Below are 18187 nucleotides of genomic sequence, written 5' to 3'. Positions count from 1 at the left end.
CTCACTCATAGGTGGGAATTGAACAATGAGATCACCTGGACACAGGAAGGGGAACATCACACATTGGGGCCTATTGTGGGATGGGATAGCATTAGGAGTTATACTTAATGTAAATGAGGAGTTAATGGATGCAGCACACCAACATGGCATATGTATACATATGTAACAAACCTAGAACTTAAAGTATAATAATAAAAAATAAAAAATTCACACAGTAAATAAAAGAATTATATAACTTTGAAAAAAAATAAAAAATATATATATGGGAGAAGAAAATATATTTTTACACGTCTTCTTAAATAAGGAGCATATAGAAAAACTAATGGGAAAGACTGATACACTTGATAACAAAATTAAAACTTCAAGCCGGGTGTGGTGGCTCAGACCTATAATGCTAGCACTTTGGGAAGCCGAGGCAGGCAGATCATTTGAGGTCAAGAGTTTGAGATCAGCCTGGCCAATATGGTGAAACCCCGTCTCTATGAAAAATACAAAAATTAGCCAGGCATGGTGTCACCCACCTGTTATCCCAGGTACTCGGGAAGTTGAGGCACAAGAATCGCTTGAACCTGGGAGGTGGAGGTTGCAGTGAGCTGAGATGGCCCCACTGCACTCCAACCTGGGCAACACAGCAAGACTGTGTCTCAAAAAATAAAAATAAAAAATAAAAAAATTAAAACTTCAGTTTGATGGAAGACACCACGATTCAAGTTACGGGAAGTACCAGTTGGTGAAAATATTTTTCATCAAAAATGTTGAAAATATATAAAATACATAAGAAACAATGATCCCAATACAGAAATAGGAAAAAAATACATGAGCAGGCATTTCATAGAAATGAAAAAATTCAAATGATTAATAAAGCATATTATAAAAGATGCTTACCCTTCTTAAAAACAAAATAAAATAGCAGCAAGATATTGTTTTCATTTACTACTTTGCAAAAATTAAAATGTCAAAGATGTGGGCATGGGGCCCCTCACATCATTCTCACAATAATATAAATAAATATGTTCCACATTTTGAAGGCCAGATCAATAGTGCCTATTAAAATTAAAAATGAGTGCACTTCCTGCAAATCTGCTTCTTGGTAAGAGCCCTAACGAAACACTGATTCTTAAGCACAGGGGGATATAAACAAGAATATTAATTACAGAAATGTTTGGAATAGCAAAAACCTGAAAGCAATCTCAATGACTTTTTAAATAGCAAAATTACTAACATATATTTGGTAGCATTAAACAATAGGAGACGTACTGTTGCAGAAGAAGCAAACTACAAAATACACATATAGTATTACAACATTTATGTTAAAAACATGCAACACAAAACATATTTCTAGGAATTCATGTAAACAGTTGAGAAAACTATGTAAAGCTGATAAAATGATTGCTGCTAGAGAGAATAATTGAATTGTATATGGTAGTTAAGGGGTATTTTTAATTTGTCTTTAATGTTAATATTTTTGAAATGATAATGTATTTATCTGTTATCTATATATTTTTCATTATTTAAAATTTACAATTTACCTCTTGATTTAATGTTGAAGGATACAGCAAAATCTATTACTATAATCACACTATAGTCATCAAAAACATGATTTTAGACATATAAAGAAATAGGTCACATATGCAAGACTGTTTTTCCCAATGAAGTTGAGTGAACTTTTCCTTGACAACTGAGGGAAACGTTCTCACATTAATGTTTTAAATAAAGGATGTGATAACATTTACCATGTAACTGATAATGTCAGTAAAGACCATTTCCACTATGTCAAGCAGCTTAGACAAGTAGCACATCGCAATAATCTATTAAGTATCTTGCATTGACTTAACCCACATTTAAGGGCTAATAAAGGCATAAGTTTTAATAAGACAAGATGCCAGGATATTTTTCTTAATCAAGATCAAACATGTCTGCAAATGGCTTTATCCCCAAGAGTTTGACTTTTCCTATTTGATTATTTTTTTCACTTACTGGAAAGAGAAATTCATGATGAATTTGGGGTCATATTTTAAACCCACATTCAAATAATGACACAGAGAGTAATGAAATACTTCATGGAGTTGAATGCAACCAAAGCTGAGAGTAGGTGTCCACTCAGTGGATCTCTACAGAGACATTCAACTTTCCAACTCTTGTCTATGATCCTATGAGACCATCTGAGAGAGCTTCAGAGGTAGTTTCAGAAAGAACACATTCCCGTCACTCCTGAGTCCATGTTTGATCCAGATATTCATAACCATCTGCCATAACCATTGCACACTTGCTATCATCTCAATGGTCTGTAAGTTAAGGTTTTCTGATTTAGAAATTTAAAAATAAACTGTGCTAAATATGGAATGTGACCTAAAGCTTAAGTCTGCCATCAGTATGGCCCAATAGCCATACTTGATAAAAAGTTTAGACGATACTATCCTTCTAAATCAGGGATTGGAAAATTAAAAACCAACTGCTGATGTTTAAAATACAATTAGTTCCATTTATGACATTGTAATAATGATTTTTAATTAATCTAAAATTAGTGGTCCTTGTGTGGGTCAATTCAAAAGTGGCTGGTGAAAAATGAAAACAAATGCTGCTTGGATTGTGTAGCCTTGAGTAAACTTATTTATAAAATTGGGAAATTTTCTGTAGTTTCTTCCAGAGATCTATGTGATGAATAATAACTAAGATAAAGCATGAAAAGCTTTTAGGACAGATGCCTGGTATATAATAAGAGTTTGATAAGCAATAGATTATGAATAGCTTTCAAGTCCCTGGTCCCATTGGCAAACATACCTTTAATGTGAAAACAGATGCTGGTGGCTACAGCCAGCAAATTTCCAATATCCCCAACCCATTGGTCAGACCATCCCAATGGTGAGAAGGATGCAATTAAACATTCAGTTCACCTAACTCCCCAGATTCTTGTTCTATTCTCATCAGGAAACACTCTAACAATGATTTGGCTGCTCATGTCATCTATTTTCAGATAGTCTCAGGCTCTGTATTATTAATGTACTATTGTGTAATATTCATTTTTGCAACTGATTGTGAGTTCATGGAAGTGCATCCCCAAAGCTGAATCCAGTCATGGTGTTCTAAAAACAGTTTCTGAAGCCAGAGGCTGAGGGTCAGACCCTGAAATTTGGTCCATTCACCAAGGTAATGAGAGATGCTCATGAAGGCCTCCTCAGAGAGCACCTGCAGCAACCTCCACACTATTACCTTGATATTGGCATTGTTACCTGGGTGCTAGGAAAGCCATTCAAGTTCAACAATTTCACTCTGGGTTTTGGTGCTTAGTACACTTCAGATCCTCTGCTGGAGGCTAGAGATTTTCACTTAAGTATCAGAAAAGGGTTAGGTGATTGGGTGAGGAGAGTCTTAGTAATCAAATCACATTACGAAGCAACTAAAATAAAATTCTAACTGGAGAGAATGATTGTTTAATGGATTGGTAAAGAAGAAAATAAGTAGGAGGAAGGTGGTATTTTCTTCACATCAACATTATTCATCCTGCTTTTGTCAGAAATACTTATTAAAACACCAGCAAACACCAGTAAATCCCCTCCTATCTAAGACTTTTTTAAAATGCACATTGTGGCCGGGTGCGGTGGCTCACGCCTGTAATCCCAGCACTTTGGGAGGCCTAGGTGGGCAGATCATGAGGTCAAGAGTTCGAGACCAGCCTGGCTAACGTGGTGAAACCCCATTTCTACTAAAAATACAAAAATTAGCCGGGCATGGGGGTGTGCACCTGTAATCCCGGCTACTCAGGAGCCTTAGGCAGGAGAATTGGTTGAATCCAGAAGGCAGAGGTTGCAGTGAACTGAAATCATCACGCCACTACACCCCAGCCTGGGTGACAGAGCGAGACTCCATCTCAAAAAAATAAAATAAAATAAAAATGCACATTGTGTCCTTGGGCATTCTATGCAGACTCAGGCAAGCTGTTCCAGCATGTTATTGGTTGGTTGCTGTCAACAGGAACCTCAGCTGTCTTTGGGGGATCATTCTAGACTGTGGGAAATTGCATTGTACTGACTAACGAGCAATTTGTGGTAGAAGGTAGAAGACTGCCAGACTCACAGAAATGTCCATTAATGCTTTAATATTTCTCCTTCAACCTGATTGCATTTGTTAGCCTTCTATCTAACGTAATTCTGAGTGGGTGGTGGAGAATTTCAGTCAGGTTTACATTATAAATGTGTTTCTGATTCTTTTTTCTTTTATCATGTATATTTTTTCCTTTTATACACAAGACAAATGCTTTTAGCCTGCAAGTAGAGCTAAGCACTCTCAGAGCAACTGACTCATTTAGCAGTGTTTGGCTTCCTGTGCTTGTCAGCGGCAGGTGACATTTAGCACAGGCTTTATCTCAGTTGTGGTAATTACTGGGCTGACATGAGCTCTCATACACAGCACAGATTGTTTTCAGCAGATGTAACCAAGCAACTCCGCTTTCTCTGGAGCAGTTTATCTGGCTTTCAAATTGTGGCATTCCATATAGACACACACACGTGCACACACAAGCACACAAAGAGTTTAATGTCATTTTTATGGAAATAGTCATTCTTTTTTGCTCTGACTGTATTGACTTATGCCACGAGGTGATGGAATGAGATATCTTCATTGTATGCCACTTCTGCATTACATGCTGGTAGTGCATCCTATTAAACAGAAAGGTTATTGGTATTGTAATGTATCTCAGCAGTATACCAAATGCTACTTTAATGATGTAATTAATATGCTTAGATTTACCATTTGATGTTCTTAGGCACCAATTGTGTTACTGATGGGATAGCAATGATTTTTTTTTTTTAATTTGTGAGAGCAGTATTTTTTCTTAGAAGTTGGAATAAGAAAGTGTTTTAATAGAATAAGTTACTATACTAACAACACTCAATTATCTGGGTAAGACATATCTTAGTGATGCAGCAACTTTCAAGATAATTTTTAAGTTCAAACAACTTTACATTATTTATATTTAATCTAATTATGTATCCTGGTACCTAAATACAAAAATAAAGAAAAAAGAATACCTGTAATACCAGCACTTTGGGAGGCAAAGGCAAGTGGATTGCTTGAGCTCAGGAGTTTGAGACTAGACTGGGCAACAAGGCGAAACTCCATCTCTACCAAAAATACAAAAAAAAATTAGCTGGGCGTGGTGGCATGCACCTGTGGTCCCAGCTACTCGGGAGGCTGAGGTGGGAAGGTTGCATGAGCCTGGGAGGCAGAGGTTGCAATGAACCAAGATCATGCCAGGACACTCAAGCCTGGGCAACAGAGTGAAACACTGTCTCAAAAAAATAAATAGCCTAGCACTTTGATATTTTCAGTTTTAACTGACATTCTCACATTTCTTGTGCCAAGGTTACTCTAGTCAGTTAGCAATTACACCATAAAAACACACAATTGCCTAGAGCTGTAATTCAAGACATATTAGTTTTTGCTTTAAACTATAAACACATGTTCAAATTTTCATTTAACTGAATTATGTCACTAGACATGCTATCTAATGTACAGAGACAAGATGTAAAATAATAATAAATTGCTACACTGCAGATTGTGAAATAAATGCAGGCTTCAGCAACAGGGTACTGAGCAAAGCAATGGACTAATAGCAGTAAGTTTGAAAGAGGTTTAGGTCAGGTCAGGGGTGAAGTGAAATGATGAATTAAACCTAGCTAATCAGAGGAGAGCTGCCCTGTGCTCCTACAGCCAGAGAGAGAGAGAATAACAGAGAATATGTGAACATACCACTTATGAACATGTTTCCATTTGTTAAAAAAAAAGAAAAACATTTTAGAGGTATTTGGAAGACCTTTAAATGTTATAAAAGGCCAGTCGCAGTGACTCACGCCTATAATCCCAGCACTTTGGGAGGCTGAGGCAGGCAAATCACCTGAAGTCAGGAGTTCGAGACCAGCCTGGCCCACATGGTAAAACCCCATCTCTACTAAAAATACAAAAATTAGCCAGGCATGGTGGCACGCACCTGTAAGCCCACCTACTTGGGAGGCTGAGGCAAGAGAATCACTTGAACCTGGGAGATGGAGGTTGCAGTGAGTGGAGATCGTATCATTGCACTCCAGTCTGGGCAACAGAGCAAGACTCCGTCTCAAAAAAAAAACAAACAAAAAATGTTATAAAAAATGTTGGATGAATTGAGGCTCAGCCAGATTGTAATTATGCAAAATAAAGCTTTTTGTTAAGTAGAATTTCCATAAGAAATTTTAACCCCTGGCATTTAAATAGGAAGGCAAGGGATGAGGTGCCATCATGAATAAATGTTGAACCTGAGCAAGATATGGACTTATCAAAAAAATTAAAAAGAACTTACTAGCCTGCCCTCAAATTCCATCAAGTGAATAATTGTATTATATGAAAGTCTCTGCCTTTTACTATGCTGAATGAGGATATGAAATAAAAATACTGACAGTTAACCTCCAAAAGTACTTTTACTTCATTATGAGGGAAGCTGTCATTTGATGGAATTCACCTACCTTACATAAGGCATTTTAAGTGGCAGCTATCTTTTAACTCTGCATTTACTCATAATGCCATTCTTTGAAACAATCTCATGTTGATTGGAATTAAAATTCCATTCACTTGACGCACAGTATCTATGTAGCGTAAAATGCCTCCAGTGCCAGGTTATTCGAAATTCTTGTGGCAACTGATAATTAACCTTATGGTTATAACTGATGCTCAGGTTTCTATCGCAATGCACATATTTACAAGCACTCATGCAAAGAGAGAGATAACTTTTGTATTGCTTCATTTAGTGTTTCCTTTGTCCAGAGAAATGAAGGAAACCAGATGGTCCAGGCAACGAAGGGAGAAAGATTTTGAGTAGTAAGAAAACCTAAGTCTAAATGCAAGCTGGCGTCTTCCCACCTTCCCAGTCTTGGGCTCCTTCATTATGGAAAGTCATTGATATTCGCCACTTACCTCCCCTGCAGAGTGGATAGCAAATAATCATGCTGATGTGTCTGAAATCTTTACAGGGAAATCTTGATATTACTTTAAAGGGTTATCCATTGAAGTTAAACCTCAGAAAATCTCCCAACAACCATTTTCCATATAAAACATCTACCCTCTTTGAAAAGTGAATTTCAGGCTTAGCAAAAATCACCATAATAACAGGACTGAAAACTGAATCCTTCCACTTCTTCCTTATAGACCACAAGAGAGAAGCAAACCATGCTGTAAGTATCCTCCCAACGAGATTAAAGAGAACGGACTGCAACCAGCCCAGCACACAGTTTGCACCAGGCCACCAACAGGTGGGATCAATGCACAGCTGTGGGCTGGCTTTTGAGAGAGACCCTTACAGCCCATCACTTAGAGGTCATAATATTTTAGTGGCTCTTCTCTCTGAAAAGAATAAAACCTGCAGATAGTTAAAGAGAATGAAAGTTCTTTTAAAGCAATGGGGTGGAAGTAAGGGTAAAAGGGAGTTGATGAGAACCAAATGTCTCCCATATGGTTCCACACAGAGCTGCTGGAAGATTGTATAAAAAAATTAATTCAACTCATAATTCTGCTCAAAGCCAAATACGTGCACATAATAAAAATGCAACTCAATTATGACATATCTGGGTTTTTTATAACATTGTGGGATGCAGCATCAATCTGCCTTAATATCTAATTCTTAAACTTGCAATATATGTTTCTTTTTCCTACATTTTAGGACCTGACATGGTTGGGAATCGAAGAGATTATCTCTTCCTATCTTAGAAAGTAAAAGGAGTATGAACATTTACCATCCCAGCAACCGGTTCCACATGCATATATATATATGAATATATACATAGGATATATGCTTAGTGATTACTATTTTTCACATGTTAAAGGATAACTCAATTCATTTAAGAGGTAACAAAGCTTTGTAATCTACTAATAGAACATTTTGTGAAGTTCAAGCTCTGTTTTCTGGCCTCTGTTTTCACCCAAATAGTTGGGATGGCAACATATTCAAGAGATGTTCTTGCAAATAATTTAAATAAAAACAAACGGCAGAAAGAGTGAGCTTGAACGAGGTCAGATGTGGCAGTAGGGCCATTCTTAAGTGCACACAGAGCCCAATTTCATTTGTTTCTCTCTAAAAAAAAATATGCAGAATGAAATGAATCAAGTTGAAGCATGAACCAAGTGAATAATTCAAGGTCTACAGGCCAAACTAGATACCGCATATAAGGCACACACAGACTGATTTATTTAACAGGGAGGTTTATGCCAATTAGTAAGGGGTTCTAAAGATTTATGATAAAATACTACCCTCTTTCAAAGAGGGATTGAGAGCTTTGCAGAGGGTTTAGCACGTAGACAAAAGGCCAAGATTCTACGTTAAATATTGGGCATTCAAGATTACAAGAACTTAAAGGTGTCCCCGGCCCCCTTAGGCAAAATTAATCACTCACTAGTATTTGCTCCCTTAGCCATTTAGTATATCTCTATTAAAGCACTTCCTCATGTAATTATAACTATTGACTTGTCTTGTTTCCTCATGAGACTATGGATATTTTTAGGTTATTTATTGTTTTATTCATCTTTATTTCCTCCAAATGGTACACAATGTTTAAGACACACTGGTACTTAATGCATTAATCCTATATCTCTTATGCCCACTGTTTTAAATATTGCTCTGGGTACTGGATACTCAGAATTGATGGAACCCAAACCCCACCTTTAGTGAGTCTGCACATCCAAAGGAGGGCATGACTGAGCTAACGGACAACACAAAACACTGTGCTCGTCCACTTCTAATATTTGCGTATAGTGTAATGAATGTCCAGGCAACAAGGGGTATTTGGGACATCTTCCATTTCCTAAACTCGCAATGGGCTAATTGTAGAGGACGCAATGACCAAGGTGAGTCAAAAATGAGCCTTTCATTTGGCTCTGTGTTTTGATGATGCTACCTCAAAAGAGAAACAGGATCATAAGAACTCAGGAAACATTTAAACAGCTCTACCTCAGAAATAATTAATAAATAACAAATAAAATGTTAGAGCCTGGAAATGACAAAAATTAAGAAGCAGTGTTGCCCAATGACAAGGCCAAGGACACAGTCTCTAAAATATCTAGGAAGAAAGGCCAGAAAGATACACAGACTTCATGACACAACGATATTATAGAGAGGAAAACTGTAAGGCAGCCTCCTACTGTAGCTCAAGATCATGATTACTAGGAAAAGATTTTAAACATTTAAAAGGTCTATGAATAGCTCTTATCAGGCACAGGCTAAGTATTAAAGATGAGAGTAAGCAGTTTCATCCAGTAGCTTTCAAGTTCCCAGAGACAGCATCCCATCCAAATCTCTGTAGAGGGATGTCCTGCCTGCACCCAGACTTGTAGGCAAAGTTCAGCTGAATTCCATCATCTGTGGTTGGTAATCCCTGGGGGGCATTTATTTACATGTGCTGCCATATATGGGGACTTTTTAAAAAATATTCCATATTTATTTTGTTCTATTATTGATGCACAAGACCTGACAGGAAAACTGTGGAGAGGACATAGATTGGGGGAGCGCTACAAGGCCAACCAAAAGGTTTCCGAGTTCCTATGAGGCAACTGTGGTGTCCCAGAAATAGTTGAGGGTATTTCAAGGGACAGGAAGATTGCATTAATACTAAGTGACAAGAACAAGAGTTTTCTTTATTGATATGGCTTCAGAGTTATACCAAGGCTGGTAAGAACTGGGGATATTTGAGTACATTGTGATATCACCTATCAGAGTGACCTCTATCTGTTGTCATGCTACTTCATCCCCTAGAATCAGGCTCTGTCACCTCCTCTCTGACTGTTACTTCCTTTTCACAGCTCTTGACATCTTCACTTATTTTTGGCAGGTGGATATGTTTCACTCTGGTGGATCTACATATTCTTATATGCATTTTTTCAGATATCAACTCACTTTTTTCTTTATAAGACATTTCATTTCTTGATGTTTTGGAAACTATGAAATAGTTTATTGTAGCAAGTCGAATAATATAAAAAGATGTAAAATAATATAAAAGACATAAAAGCCAATTCTAGTGATACAGCCCAGTGGAAAGGGTTCCCCCAGAGAAACCCCAACCAGCCTGCACGCTAGGGTGGAGCCTCGAGAAGTTTGTGCCCTTTGTAGTGGGGCAGAGCCTGACCCCTCCTCTGCCTGTGTGGAACCCGGAATTCAATCTGTGATGCAAGAAGCATATACTGGAAGGACTCTCACTGTGCTGAGGCTCTGTTTCCTCTTTTTCACCTTTTGCCCAATAATTCCATTATTCTCACCCTTCAACTTATCTGCGAGCCTAACCTTTCATCGCTGTGTGACAAGGACCCTATCTTTCGCTGAACTAAGGAAAGTCCTCCAACACCAGTCATCTCCCCTTTGCAAAGCTTCAAGCTTCTAATCCCCACTGGGGTGACCAACATTAACATCTGATATATATTACTTGCCCTCTCCCCTTGCTCATATATAAATATATGCACATATGTAGGTAATTTGTTTGTTCTGTCAGAAAATAAAAATATATACATCTCTGGCAACTTTATTGTATAAAATGCAATATACTGCACTTTATACAAATGGGTTTTCCACCATTCATGATAAATTTAGAACTATTCTATTGAATACATAGTCAGAAAAGGGCTTACATCATAAATGTATTCAGCTTAATGTTTGTCTCACAGTCAACACATCTATTTAACTTCTACCCAGATTGTAAAGAATGGAAAACAAGCAACATTCCAGAAGCTCTTTGCTCCCCCATGGCCCCCCACCCTCCTTTGCTAAATTTTTACTATCCTGATTTCCAACATCCTAAGTTAGTTATGCCTTTAAAAAATTCATATTAAAAAAACACCAGTATATATGCTGTTAGGTCTGCCTTCTTGCATTCAAAAGATGATTATGAGTTTTATCCATATGTTTGCATGTAATATGTTCATTTTCCTTGCTGTGTCATAGTCTAGTAAACAAATATAACCTGATAGACTTATCCATTCTACTAAACAGCATTTGGGTTGTTACCAGTTTGAGAATTTACATGAGTAATGCTGTTATTGCCTTCAAAATATGGAAGCCTCCCCAAACCTAGTCTCTGTATATTTAAAAGAAAAACGAACAAAAAACCTTCTCTCTCAAATATTTTGTTCTTACCACTGGCATCAAAGGTCTGTTTTGTAATTCAAAGTTGAGGCTTAATTTTTCTCTGCATTTCTAAAAATACCAAGGACAGTATGGGTAGCTTGTTCTAAAATACCAAGGACAGTATGGGTGGATGTTCTAGCTCCCTGGACTGACAGCTAGAACCTCGTGTTTCAAGAAAGCACAAAGGTAGAGGATTGAAAGACCTTGGAAGACACTGGAAAAAACTTCTAGCATTCTACAACAGTAATGTTTCAACCATGAAGAATGGCAGTAATAACTATAGCTCTGCATATTAGCATCAAAACTAGAGGGCAGGAATCCAATAGAGGTAATAGCTAGGATAAACTAGAAAAACATATTAAGAATTTCAGTTTGCCCAATAAAAGATGAAAAAAGAGCAAAGAGAATATGGAGTTGGCATAGAGGAGGGAGGCAAACTCTAGGAAGGAAAGTTGGATCAAGAAAGTTGGAAAGAGGAAAAGAAATGATTCATCAAGGAGGGCAGTAGGTAACAGACTTTTTAAATGGGAAAGCATAAATCTAATTATATGTGGTTTTCACTGTTTTGATTCTGCTCTTTTCCACATCTCTGAATACAGTTGATCTTCAATATTCATGGATTCTATATTTGTGAAGTCACATAGTTGCTAAAATATATTTGCAACACCAAAATCAATACTAGAGGTATTTTCACAGTCATTTGTAGACATGCACAGAGAACAGTGAAAAAATTGAGTTGCCTGAAGTGCACACTCCCAGCTGAGGTTGCACAAGGCTCCTGTCTACCTTCTGGTTTCTGCCCTCATCCTGTAAATATTTTTTGTGTGTTCTATTTAGTGCTACATTATTGCCTTTTTGTGCTTTTTGTGGTGATTCTGCAGTTTTAAATGGCCCCCAAGCACAGTGCTAAAGTTCTGTCTAGGGTTCCTAAGCACAAGAAAGCTGTGATGTGCCTTACAGAGAAAATATGTGTGTTACCTAAGCTTCATTTAGGCATGAGTTATAGATGCTGTTGGCTGTGAGTTCAATGCTAATGAATTAAAAATAAATATTCAACAAGATACCTCTAAACAGAAACAGACACAAAACAAGGTTAAGTATTGATCAGTTGGCAAAAATGTGACCAGAGGCTTGCAGGAACCTAACCCTATATTTCCCTTAGAAGCAATAATTCAGTATTTGTTAATTCAGTGTTTACAGTGACTTTATAGAACATAACTACCTGAATAATAAGAATCCACTGCATTTAATAAAGTTCGCTGCATGCAAAAGTCTCATGCAAGGAACTTCATACATCTTTGAATGGAAGCAAGAGTATAAAATAGCAAAATGCACTTAAGATTACTCATTAGTGGTGTATTTTTGGATAGCATCAGTTCTGAATGAACGTGAAAGCACCTAGCCCAGAACTTGGTACTGACAAGCAGTTAAAATATGTTTGTGTGTGCTCCAAAAACCTCTTCGGTTGATAACATCTTTACCTGGAAGATGAACAGCGTGCCATCCATCAATTTTGAGGAAATGTCGTCAGCATAAAAGTGACTCTGTCTTAAAAAGTATTAAGAACATTTGTAAGAAGAATTGTATCGTGATGGACTTCTTAATTATTGTGAAATAGAATATAATAAAAATAATGCTCAACTGAAATTAGTATATGTTATATGAATTTCATCTTTGAAACCAATTATGTTATTTCTTTTCCTAAGCATATAATTAAGAATAAAAAGGTTTATCTTTATTCTAAAAATAGATAATTGAGGTACACATATAGTCAAGCACAATAGTAACATTATTTATATTAAGTTCTGCAGGAGTACAGAATCTAGTGATTATGTTGCTAGTTTTACTATCTTGCCAAATATAAAATGAAGGTCAAATATGAAATGAAAAGAATATAATGTGAAAATGAAACATCAGTATCTGACCAGTTCTGTGCTAAGTATTCATTATGTCAGTATGTTCTTTTATCCCCTTAAATTTGCTTTAAAATCAGACTCTAAAAGAAACCAGCAAAATAATATGCTATGATACTATTAAAGCAACGGCAATACCCATTGAATACCATTTAGTTTGAATCAGTGGTAGTACTATTAATTTCTCCCTTTTTAATGCACACTTTAGCTAGCACATGACCCATACCGTGGAACATCAGTTACACTCCAGGGACCAAACATTAACAACATGTGCTACGAGTGGTTTATTTTACAATTGCTGTGAAATAAAAGCTGATGAAAATGAGCCACTGGTGAATTACTTGCCAGCAAAAACAACAATATTGGTATCACTACTGAAAACTTCCATCCCAAAACGGGGGGGGGGGTTTGGGGGGGGTGTGGGTGGAGATTTACTTGTATTGTTCGCACAGAAACATAGAGACAGGGGAAGCTGGGGAAGTAGACAGTTAAAAGTCTGCAGTTATTTGTTGCAGTTTACTGCAGTTAAACAGAATACATTTTAGTAGCTGAGATCCTGTACCACAGCTAAATTAAAGCACAATTTGGACACATACACAATCACACAAATAAAATAAAAATTATTTCCAAAGAAACTACAATTCATCGGTTCTTTCCTCTCATAAAAGAAACATTAATATGACTTCAATATTTTGATGTAGGTGATCTCTCTAGAGCTATATGGATGAAGGAAATTAAAATCTCAGCAGATTCTTCACAGAACCAATTTATCCCTATTGTTTTTTGTTTTCATTTGTTTAGTTTGAGAGCATTGATTCTTCTTGCATATCACTTTTCTACTAAACTCAGACAATATCAGAAATTCTATGTTCTTATAGAAGATATGCAAATAGATTCAGATATTTTGTTATACTTATAAAAATATGTAATTCTAACTCAATATAATCTATACACAAAGACCTTGCCTTCATTAAAAAGATGCTCTTAAGTACAATGCTCAAATATAATATCATTACTCCTAGCTTCTTGTTCTAAACTGGATTTAATAACCTCTCACCTTCTTTTAAAGAGAGTAGGAGTGAGCAATACACGTAAAGAACATTGCGTTTGTAAGAATAAAATGGCACGATGGCGTACACTGAAAGTGAGTAGACCCGTTAATTATCCTGCTTACAGGTTTATACACACACACACTTTTGTCTATGATTAACTGGATTGTACAGCTGTTGTTCCTTTGGCTGAAAGGTTTGACCTTTTGCTTAAGTCTAACCTAACACAAGGAAATCATTATTCATCTCTCTCCTACTCAAAGTCTAGATGCAGATTTGAAAATGTTATTTATTGTCTGGCTGTTAGTCTTTAACGTACAGCAGTTATTACTAAAGGAGACAGCTGGCTGCATCGACCTATCCTTTACTGCCCCCAAGGCCACGCATACCTAATTCAAGGATATCAGAGAATGGTATGTGGCATGATTTACATGTAGAGAATTCAGAATTCATTGTGAGCCTATTTATAACTACAGCACCGTCGATAGAGAAGATGATTTAATAGAGGTTGTAAGGGTTTTCTGACAAGAGGCATTAATATTAGAACCTTTTCCCAAGTGCTGCAAACAGTGGTGCGGAGATGTAGCTCGCCTGAGTTATTTTTCACTGGTGACCCTTTTTCTGTTCATTAGCACTTACATTTCTGGGGTTGGGAAGCCACTGTTTTAACGCTAATTTGTTTGTAATGAGCATATTCAATGCAAGGAGACTCTCCTTGATTAAGGGAGCTGAAAAAAGGCTGGAAACTCTGATGAAAAAACACATCTAATCTCATGGAAATTTAACAAGTCCAGTTTTTGCAGAAGGTATTTGGAAAACCAAAAGTCTGCTCTCTAGATGGTCGAGGTGGATGATAAAGATTCTGTAATGCCTTTTCCAAAGAGAAACAGACTGACATCTTAGCCATATATTTCCCTTCAATAAAACTAACTTTAATGGATGAGGCTGCCTCTGGCTATTGCTAAGAACATACAGGCAGGTCTATTTGCTTACACTGCACTGCTGATTACTTCAGAAGGCATTTCAGGATGGTTTGGGTATTTTTTAAATGATATATGATACTGTCTATCTAATAGTTATAAGAATTAACCACACATCTGAAAATGCAGTTTAATGGAGCATGGTACCAAAGAAGTCCTCTTGGTTAATAACACTTCTGGTTTACAAGAGATGAAAGAAATCAGCACCTTTGGTGGTGCATTATGTTTTTAATTTGAAATTGAAAACCAGTATTCTACTTCAAACAGCAATTTTCATATAAAATACATCTCTAAAGACTGGCACTTGTTGGTATTTATTTTGAAAAGTATGTATATTATAGCTTTGGGGACAAGTTTCATTTGGGGTTGAAACATTTCCTCTAGATTACTATGAGTTCGAGTTTAAGCTTCACAAATATCTAGATGCCATAACAAATGGCTAATATGTACCAGGTTGGATTTTATTATTAGTTTTTAACAAAAAAAAAGATTCTGAAGCCTAAGTTTGAACTAACACCTTATTTTTAGTTTCTCAAGTTAATTGTTCTTACCTATCTACAGTTTTATTAAAAATTAATTCATCATTTATATCACAAATATCTTAGAAAAATAAAACTAGTCAATGGAAAATAATGTCCCTAGTACACACATTATCCCAAATCTAAGAACATCCAGGACCATCTCTATTTACTGTGCTGTTTCCTGTTGTTGCTGCACTTATGAATATTTGACTGTCTGCATTTAATTGCCTGAAATTATGGTAGTGGAGAAAAAGCACACAATTTAGGCTATGCAAACTCTATCCTGTAAGAACCAAAGGGAAACAAGACACTCCCATTTCATTTGGCTCATAACAATTGGTGACAATATGCCTTCTTGAAAACTCAGCGTTGGATCTATTTCATATTGTTTATACATTGTCATTTCAATTGTCTTTTTTAAGAGGCTAAAAGGCAAACATAACAAAGACTATCAAAACTAAGACAGATGGTATGAATCTGTATTCTTGGACTTTTATCAAAACAAATGAAATCAGAATTAACTTGTTTCGAAGACTACAAATTCTATGGTGTAGATGACCGAATGGGTTCCTGTTTCCTCTTATTAACTGGTCATTAATCAATTTAAACTCAATATGTAGGACAGTGCCTTCTCTCTTCAGGTTTTTGTCTTGGGGGTGGAATGAAGAGGAGGAAATAGAGGTTGGCAGTTGACAGCGAGCATTCTCAATAAAATTAAAAGTGTTGAAATGCGTGATAAATTTGTAATGACCGTGTCACTGAAATGGCTCTGTTGTCTGGGGGATATACACTGGTTCTTTGTCGTCATCAAGAAAGAATTCAGGACACAGACACGCATGAGGAGTGGGTTTAGGAGCAGAAAGTTTAATTTAAAAAAGAGAGGCCAGGCGTAGTGGCTTACACCTGTCATCCCAACACTTTGGGAGGCCAAGGCAGGTGCACTTACAAATAACTAACTAAACCTGTGGAAATGAAATATGTGGTCAGGAGTTCGAGACCAGCCTGGCCAACACCATCTCTACTAAAAATACAAAAATTAGCCAGGCGTGGTGGCACATGCCTGTGGTCCCAGCTACTAGGGAGGCTGAGGCAGGAAAATAGCTCAAACTTGGGAAGTAGAGGTTGCAGTGAGCCGAGACAGCGCCACTGCATTCCAGCCTGGGCGACAGAGCAAGATTCAAACAGAGGAGAGGAGAGGAGAGGAGAGGGGAGGGGAGGGGAGGGGAGGGGAGGGGAGGGGAGGGGAGGGGAGGGGAGGGGAGGGGAGGGGAGGGGAGGGGAGGGGAGGGGAGGGGAGGGGAGGGGAGGGGAGGGGAGAGGAGAAAGTTTCCACATGCTGAGAAAGTGGGTCACCCAAAAGAGGGTCTCCAGTTTGCAGCTGAATGCAATTTATTTTGTACAGCGGCTTGAGGAGATGGTGATTGATTTACATCATAGAGTCCAGGGGATTGGTTTGACCAGGTGCAACTTACATAGCCCGGGAAAAGACTGGCCCTCCCACCCTAGTATTTTATTATGCAAATGTGGCCTCCACCTGGCAGTTGCCATGATGTCTGTACAGGTGGTTTTACCTGAAGGCTGCCGTGACAAGGAAAAGAGGGTGGGAGATGCCATATTGAATGTACCTGGCTTCCAGGTACAGCTGTCTTCATTTACATATGAAAGCTCCTAGTTTGCATATCTATCAGGCTGCTCTCTGTTGGAGAAAAAATGGTTTGGGGCTGCTTTTTTTTAAAGTCAAATTCCACCCAGAACTTTTACCCTAGCTGCCTAAAAGTAATTTCTTAACAACTCCTGCATTATTATTGAAAATAACAACCAATGACAAAAACAAAGATTAGATTGCAATTGATAGTTTATTTTCATTAAAGTGGAGACACTTCTGGTGTTTTCCTTGATGATTTAAATAAGGTAACCTGGATAATTAATGCTTACTGATCAACTATGTTCCACATACTTCCTAAAATCATTTCAAATGAGTCAGTATATATAAAGTCACTTAGAAAGCCACATAATGCTTTGGAAATATAAGATGCTATTATCTATTATGCTATATCCTTTTCCAGAGGTATAGCAATAAACTATAAACAAAGAAATTATGATTAAATTTCTTCCAAACTTAACCAAAAAAAAATGTGAGCTTACAAATAACTAACTAAACCTGGGGAAATGAAATACGTACATTCTTTTAATTAAGAGTACAAGGAACAACCTTATTAAGAGTCTTAGAAGGTACATGTTTCCAAAGTAAAACAAGAATACATGTGTTGTACTCTGTGTGAAGCTATAAAAATAAATTAATTTTTTGATGTTTAGAAAAATGTTTTGGTCTTCATGTATAAGAGCCATATTTTCAGTTATCCAAGGAGATGACAACTGGTTTTGCTCTTCTCAAACCTGTCACGCTAGTCTGATATACTTTGTCAATTAAAATTGTTTTTAACAACATGGTGGTAAATTTGTCCTTAAAACATTTTATTATTTTTCATTTAAGATATCAAACACCTATTCATCTGTGGACCATCTAGGAAAGTGACTATTTCTATGAAAGGATAAGCAAAACTCCATTAAGAGTGAAGCTGAAAGGTGAAGC

The 18187-nt window shown here is 37.0% G+C and overlaps 1 long non-coding RNA gene across 6 annotated transcripts in view; it reads right to left on the bottom strand.

Moving 5' to 3' along the window:
• Positions 1-18187, bottom strand: part of LOC105463157 (uncharacterized) — an 833151-nt gene that overhangs the window by 571281 nt on the left and 243683 nt on the right. For 5 of the 6 annotated variants that reach the window (XR_011624711.1, XR_011624710.1, XR_011624712.1 and 2 more), the window contains exon 3: positions 12613-12679. The exons of the other annotated variant lie outside the window; for it this stretch is intronic. This is a non-coding gene — a long non-coding RNA (uncharacterized lncRNA). The remainder of the gene's footprint in view (positions 1-12612; positions 12680-18187) is intronic. 6 annotated transcript variants of the gene reach the window in all.

This window comes from Macaca nemestrina, chromosome 6 (assembly GCF_043159975.1).
Source record: "Macaca nemestrina isolate mMacNem1 chromosome 6, mMacNem.hap1, whole genome shotgun sequence".
Lineage (NCBI taxonomy): Eukaryota > Metazoa > Chordata > Mammalia > Primates > Cercopithecidae > Macaca > Macaca nemestrina.
The sequence above is the reverse complement of the archived record's forward strand: the minus strand, read 5'-3'. Positions and strand labels throughout refer to the sequence as shown.